Source organism: Nannospalax galili, unplaced genomic scaffold (assembly GCF_000622305.1).
Source record: "Nannospalax galili isolate Female #2095 unplaced genomic scaffold, S.galili_v1.0 scaffold440, whole genome shotgun sequence".
Lineage (NCBI taxonomy): Eukaryota > Metazoa > Chordata > Mammalia > Rodentia > Spalacidae > Nannospalax > Nannospalax galili.
Window position 1 is genome coordinate 176953 of NW_008347189.1, and position 8170 is coordinate 185122.

Consider the following 8170-nt stretch of genomic DNA (forward strand, 5'->3'; position numbering starts at 1 on the left):
CCAAATCCTGTGTCTGAAGTATGTCCTTTCTTCAGCAATACAGTCTTACCTTCAAGTTATGGGAGGCAATCAACCTGTGTGATTTTGGTAGTCTCTTGGCCTACCCTGGCAAACAACTCAGAGGAAGGTTTCTCCTGTCTGGCACAGTTTCTTGTTAGGTAGCCTTCAGCTATACTCACGGACTCATGTGGAAATATTTTATGTGTAATTTTTCAGTAGGCTTTTGGACTAATACCATTCCCTCTGGTTCTTTAAACTAGCTAGGCATTATTTATCTCTCCTCTCTCTCTCCCTGTCTTATCCTCCCTCCCCACCTTCCCCATTTAAAGTGTCCCTATTTTCTCCATTTCTACTTTGGTAACTCCTGTCTGCAGTAGTCCCACCTCTCTTGAACTCCTTCTTCTCCTTTATCCCCATAGTTCCTGGTAAAGCCCTCCTTCTCTCCCTCCCATTTAACTACCCCCATTTTACACATTTTTCAACACCTGTCTCCTATTTTTCTCTCTTAGCTTCCTTCTTTCCCTTTACCTCCCTGATTCTCTTCCATTTTTCTGGTTCCTGCAATTGACAGGATATGCACTCACATAAATGGATTCGGTGCTAGGATCCACAAATGATGGTGAACGTATGTAATTTTTTTCTCTGAACCTGTGTTACTTACTTAGTACAACAGTTTCTAGTTCCATCCATTTACCTGCAAATTTCATTATTTCATCTTTCTTTACTGCTGAATAGAAATCCATTGTATAAACGTACCACATTTTCGTTAACCACTCATCAGTTGAGGGACACTTAGGTTGCTTCCATCTCCTAGCTATTGTGAAAACAGCAGCAACAAACATGGTTGTACAGGTATCTCTACAGTATGATGAGTCCTTGGGTATATGCCAAGGAGTGGTATAACCAGGTCATATGGCAGGTTCATTTTAGTTTTTTAAGAGTTCTCCACACTGATTTCCATTGGGGTTGCACAAGTTTGAAATCCCACCAGCAGTGAATGAGCATTCCCCTTTCTCCACATCCTTGCCAGCATTTGATATCATTTGTTCTCTTGATCTTAAGCCAGTCTAACTAGGGTAAGATGGAATGTTTTTTTTTTTATTCTCAGTTGCTTTTCATTAAAATTGTTTTACTGGTTTGTTGATATTTCATCAATGTTGAATAGATAGACATACATTATAACAGGCTATAAAGTAGCAAATTAATCTTATATAATTAAAATATCACATAGACCTATAGGATTTATTAATAAATACCAAATCCTGAAAAGAAATTAAATCTGGAAAATTAAATCCAATATCAGCACCTACAATATCTCTAAAAATATAACTTTAAAAATTTATTTTATTTTAGGAGGGTTGGCTGGATAGATAGCTCAGTGGCTAAGAGCACTGACTGCTCTTGGAGAGGACCCAGGTTCGATTCCACATGGTGGCTATGAACCATTCTTAACTCCAGTTCCAGGGGAATCCAATGACCTCTTCTGAGCTCCACGGCATTGCACAACATGGGCGCACTCACATACATGCAGCCAATACACTATATACATAAAATAAAAATAATAAAATATTTTTAAAATTTATTTTATTTTTAAATATGTGTATGTGTGTCTGTTCACATGAGTGCAGGTACCTACGGAAGCCCTGCAGCTGGAGTTACAGGCAGTTGTGAGCTAACCAACATTTGGTCCTCTGCAAGAGCAGTACATGCTCTTAACCACTGAGCCATCTGCCAGTCTCTAAAAATGCAACCTTTCACTGCTTTATTCTCTCCTAATAGATTTATTAACCCAAATATAATGCTCTCAACAACCCCAAAATGAAAGATTTAAAAATTATATTACTAAGAACATACTGATTCAGACTCAATAATTTTAGAGATTAAAATTTTTTTTATTGTGTGTGTGTGTGTGTGTGTGTGTGTGTGTTTGTGAGGACAGTACCTGTGGAGGCCAGAGGGCTCCTGAAGCACCAGTTGTAGGCAGCTGTGAGTCTCCTGACATGGGTGCTGGGAACTCAACTCTTTATAAGATTAATATTTGCTTCCATATGAATTTTAGGATGATTTTTTTCTAATTCTGTGAAGTATGTCATGGGAGGTCCTTCCATCTTATTGTGTCTTCCTCAATCTCTTTCTTTAAAGATTTAAATTTTTCATTGTAGAGATCTTTGATGTCTGGTCAGATTTATTCTGAGGTTTTATTTTTTGTTTTTTGGTTTTTGTTTTTGTTTTTGAGGCTATTGTGAATGGGAGGGTTTCCCTGTACTCTTTCTCCAATTGATTATTATTGTTATATAGAAAGGCTACTGATTTTTGTAGATTAATTTTGTAACCTGCCACTTTACTGAAAGTGTTGATCAGTTCTAGGAGTTTTCTGGTGGAATTTTTGGAATCTCTTAGGTATAGCATCATATCATCAGCAAAAGGGGATAATTTGACCTCTTCTTTTCCAATTAGTACTTCTTCAATTTCCTTCTCTTGTCTTATTGCTCTAGCAAGAGTTTCAAGCACTATATTGAAAAGGAGTGGAGATAGTGAATATCTTTGTCTGTTTCCTGATTTTAATGGGAATGCTTCTGGTTTTTCTCCATTTAGAATGATGCTGGCTGTGGGTTCATTGTATATAGTTTTTAATTATGTTAAGGTATGTTTCCTCCAGTTCAATTCTCTTTAGGACTTTTATCATGAATGCATGCTGAATTTTGTCAAAAGCCTTTTCTGTGTCTATTGAGATAACCACGTGATTTTTGTCTTTGAGTCCATTTATATGACTTATGACATCTATTGGCTTGCATGTATTGAACCACCCTTGCATCTCTGGAACAAAGCCTACTTGATCATGGTGGATGATCTTTTTGATGTGTGTCTGCATGCTGTTTACAGGTATTTTGTTGAGGAGTTTTGCATCTATGTTCATTAAAGATCTGGCTCTATAGTTTTCTTTTTTGGTTGTGTCTATACCTGGTTTTGGTATTAGAGTGATGCTGGCTTCATAGTATGAATTTTGGAGTTCTCCCTCTGTTTCTATCTTTTGAATAATTTAAGTAGTATTGGTTGTAGATCTTCTTTAAATGTCCGGTAGAATTCTGTTGTAAATCTGTCTGGGCCTGGGCTTTTTTTAGTTGGGAGGTTTTGTATTACTCTTTCAATTTCCTTATGTGTTATAGGTCTGTTTAAACTGTTGATCTCTTCTTGGTTTAGCTTTTGTGGTTCCCATGATTTTAGATATCCATACATTTCTTTTAGGTTTTCAAATTTAATAGAATATAGGCTTTTTAAGTATTCCCTTATATGCTCTGGATCTTTTGGGGTCTGTTGTAATGTATCCCCTTTCATCTCTGATTTTGTTGCTTTGGATTTGCTCTTTCTTTTGGTTAACTGGGCTAAGAATCTGTCTTTCTTCTTTATCTTTTCAAAGACCCAGTTCTTAGATTCATTGATTCTTTGTGTTGTTTTCTTTGTTTCTATTTCATTAATTTCTGCTCTGATTTTTGTTATTTCTTCTTCTCTGCTGGGTTTGGATTTCATTTGTTCTTGCCTTTCCAGAGTCTTGAGTTGCAATGTTGAGTCATTTCTCTGTACTCTTTCTGATTTTTAATGTAGGCATTTAGAGCCATAAACTTCCCTCTTAGGGATACTTTTAAAGTGTCCCAGATGTTTTGTTGTGCTGTATGTATTATCCTTTTCATTTGATTTCAGGACTACTTTTACTTTTTTCTTAATTTCTTCTTTGATCGATTCATCATCAAGGAGTATATGGAGTGTGTTGTTTAATCTCCATGAGTTTGTGTAGTTACTAGGGCTTCTTTTGGAGTTGATTTTAAGCTGTATTGCATTGTGATCTGATAGAATGCATGGAATTATTTCAATTTTTTTTGTATTTGTTGTTTGTTTTGTGCCCCAGTATGTAGCCAATATTATACAAAGTTCCATGGGGTATTGAATAGAAACTGTATTCTTTGGTGCTTGGGTAGAATATTTGGTAGATGTCTGTTAGGTCCATTTAATGTATGGTATCATTTAATTCAGATGTCTCTCTGCTTATTCTTTGTCTGGTTGACCTATCAAATGCAGACAATGGGGTATTGAAGTCCCCTACTATTACTGAGTTGGGATTAATCTGGGTCTTTAAGTCCTGTAGTACTGTTTTTATGAAATTTGGTACATCAGAGTTTGGTGCATATATGTTCATGATTGTAATATCTTCTTCATCAATTGTTCCTTTGATCAGAATGAATTGACCCTCTTTATCTTTTCTGATTAGTCTTAGTTTGAAGTCTATTTTGTCAGCTAGTAGAATTGCAACTCCTGCTTGCTTCCTAGTGCCATTTGATTGGAAGACTCTGTTCCATCCTTTCACCTTAAAATAGCACCTGTCCTTGAAGGTGAGATAAATTTCTTACAGACAACACCAGGATGAATTTTTGCTTTTAATCCGTTCAACAAGCCTGTGTCTTTTGACTAGGGAGTTCAATTCATTAATAATTAAAGTTATTATTGAAAAGTTGCTGTCGTTTTGATTTCTGTTTGCATTCTTGGTCTAATTTTTTGTTTCCATAATTATACCTTCATTTAGTTTCTTTCTGTTTCCTGTTAGGTATAGTAGCTCCTTTCTCCATTCTTTGTATTGCTTCAAGTGTTCTCTGAAAGACTGATTTTGTGGACATGTGTTCTTTCAGCCTATTTTTGTCATGGAAGATTTTTCCCCCCTTCAACTATAATAGACATGTTTTCTGGGTAAAGTATTCTGGGTTGGCATCTATGGTCAATTATAACTAGGAATACTTTGGTCCAGGCTCTTCTGACTTTCATAGTTTGCATTCATAAGTCAACTGTAATTCTAATGAGTATTCCTTTATATGTGACTTGTTTTTTCTTTTGCAGCTTTTGGTATTCTCTCTTGGTTCTGTACATTTAGTGTTTTTACTATGATATGTCATGGGGAGTTTCTTTTCTGGTCCTGTCTATTTGGTGTTCTGTGTGCTTCGTGTATTTATATGGTCATGTCTTTCCTTAATTTTCTTAATTCTCTTTTACAATCCTATTTAAAATCTGGTCAGTACCATTGACCTGAATTTTTTCTCCTTCCTCTATGCCTATGATGCATAGATTTGGTCTTTTCATGGTGTCCCACATTTCCTGCATATTCCATTCCTGTGTTTTTACAGTTCTTTCATAATCTTTGCTTGAGTGGTCCAATTCTTCAATTTCATCCTCTAGTGTTGATATTCTGTTTCCCATTTCATTCATTCTATCAGTGGGGCTTTCTCCTGTTGTTTCAAATTGGCTTATTGAGTTTTCACTGCCATCTTCATTTCCGCCTGAGTTTTCTTCAACATTTCTATCCCTTTTGTGAATTCAATCAGAAGTTTATCCCTGTCTTCTTTTAGTTCTTTGATTTGTTTTCGGTGTTCTTTAAATTTGTTGAATTCTTTGATCATGTTTATGATTGTTCTTTTAAATTCTGTGTCCTGGGTTATCTCTAGGGGGTTTTCCTTGTAGAACTTCTCTATAGAACTGCTGATATTTGTTGGCAACATACTATTTTGGTTTTTCATATTGTTATTTTTCTGTTGTGATTTTGTCATGTGAATTTCTTTTGTTGTCTGTGATTCTGGTGTGAAACTCAAGCCTTCCTTTGTTGAGTTGAAGCCTGTTTCTGTTTGTATTATGGTGTGCTTTGGTTGTTTTCTTATTGGGTATGTAAAGCTGATTGGTCTAGGCTTCAGGTTCTCTCAGATTTTTTTATTTGAGGGAACAGGTGACTTCAGTCCAGGTACTCAGGAACCCCCACAGAGGACCAAGTCAGGTGCCAGTCAGGTACTCTCAGCCTTCCTCCTAAGGTCTGGACTCCTGTTAGCAGGCATTCACAGCACAATTTGGGAAGCTCGCTAAGGGCGAGGCCCAATTTAGTTTCTCTCAGGCAGTCTGCAAAGGTCTGGGTCCCTACTAAAGGGCAGAGAAACCTAGACTTGGTGTGGTGGGATGGACTGCAGGTGGTCCCAATATAGGGGGATGGGCATGGCACAATTTGGGGAGGCTCACTACCATGTGAAGGCCAGATCCAGGCACTCTCAAGCAGTCTGCTAAAGTCTCTATTTCAAGGTTTCTATCACTTCCATCCCTAATCTGTAACAAAAATCTGTTGACCCATTTCCTCAAATATTCCTCTTTCTTGTTCATAAATCTCCATCTTTATATTAACCCTTTTCCAAGATCAAGTTTCTCCTAGATTGAATAGTTTAAAAGTTACCCTCCTCTATCTCCCATGATGTCCCTCTGTAAAGTAGTCTAGGAAATCCTTCCATAATGGTATTTTGATGGTGTCTTCCTGGCTTTAGTTCCCAGCTCAAGGGTTACTTCCTCAGAAAAGCCTTCTTTGCCACTCAGAGTAGACCAGAACTCCTCGTGCTATGCTGATATGCATTTTCTTCTGTTGGAGAGTTCTTACCTCAGTAAGAACTAGTGTAGCTATCTAGCTTCTCTCCCCCATTTGGCCATTCTTTAAAGACAAGAACTATATCTGGTTTTGCTCACCCCTGAATCTTAGCCATGAATTATGGCTTGTCACATAATGGAAGTTCAACAAGTATTTGTTGAACACAAACTATCTCATTCAGTATTACTTAAAACACCACAGGAGAAAACACTTTCTAATTTTCCTGTTTTCCTAACTGGATTGCAAACCTATCAGAGACAGTAAGTCAGACTTACTCATCATCCTCTAGTACAAAATGGAAGAATCTTATAAAACATGTAACTTATTTGAAATGTTTCAGAAACATTTTTTGTACTGTATTACTTAGACACATGACTAAGAAACAGTACAGCCTAATCATGTTTCTAACTACTGTTGTGGGTATGAACATCTGGCAGATAACTGTCATTGAAATTTAATATAATGATATAATACTGAGATCTCCCAGTTAAATTCCACTAAAATTATGTCATGACATTAAGGCACTAGGATATATTACTAGAAAAAGCAAATCAATGTGAATCCATTCTTATTATAAACCTAAAATGACTAATAATAAACTTTTAAATGATATCATATAGGGCACCAATAAGAAACAATCTGTGCTTAGCCAGAGATTTAAAAAAGAATGGAATGGAAACAGTGCCAGGTTCTGGCCTCCAACTACCAGAGGGCCTGAGAACCCAGGGGAGAGCCTGACAGCCCCCAATCCTGCCTCCACATGGTGGTGAGCTTCCCCTAATTGCACCACACCATCCCCCTACCTGGGGTTTTGTGAGGCCCCTCCCAAGGCCCCAGGGAAGATCTGGCTTTGGTGGGCTAGGGCTGAGATCCTAGTGGACAGCCTGAGAGGGTGGGTTTGGACCCCCATCTGGGTAGCTGCTCAGAGCTCAGCAGACTGCCAGAGAGTGCCAGGTTCTGGCTTCCCTCTGGCCTCCAACTACAGAGAGCCTGAGAACCCAGGGGAGAGCCTGACAGCCCCTGATCCTGCCTCCAAGTGGTAGTGAGCTTCCCCTAATTGTGCTATACCATCCCCCTACATGGGATTTTGTGAGGCTCCTCCCAAGGCCCCAGGGCAGATCTGGCAGGTAGGCTAAGGTTGGGATCTCAGCAGACCTCCTCAGAGTGTGGAATTCTGGCCTCCTTCCGGCATAGGGTTGACAATGCACAGGACTGCCTGAGAGAGCCTGGATCCTGCCTCCACGTGGTGAAGGAAGCATCAGTGTACCTGACTGGGACCTGAATTGGGCTTCTGTGTATACCGCTGAATAGCTGATCTGAAGCCATTAGTTCCCTCCAAACTAAACCTGAGAGAACCTGAACCTTGTACCAACCAGCTTTATATAACCAATAAAGAAGTGATCTAGGCACCCGGATAATACAAACAGAAGCATACTTCAACTTAATTCTCATATCAGAATCATAAACAACAAAAGAAATTCACATGCCAAAACCACAACAAAAGAATAACAAAATGGAAAGTCAAAACACTATGTCCCCAGCAAAGCCCACCAATCCTGTAGAAGCATTCTACAAGAAGAACCCCCTAGAGATAACACAGGACACTGAATTTAAAAGAACAATCAAAAACATGATCAAGGAACTCACCAAATTTAAAGAACACATGAACAAACAAATCAAAGAGCTAAAAAAAAAAAAGATAGGGATAAACTTCTGAATGAATTCACAAAA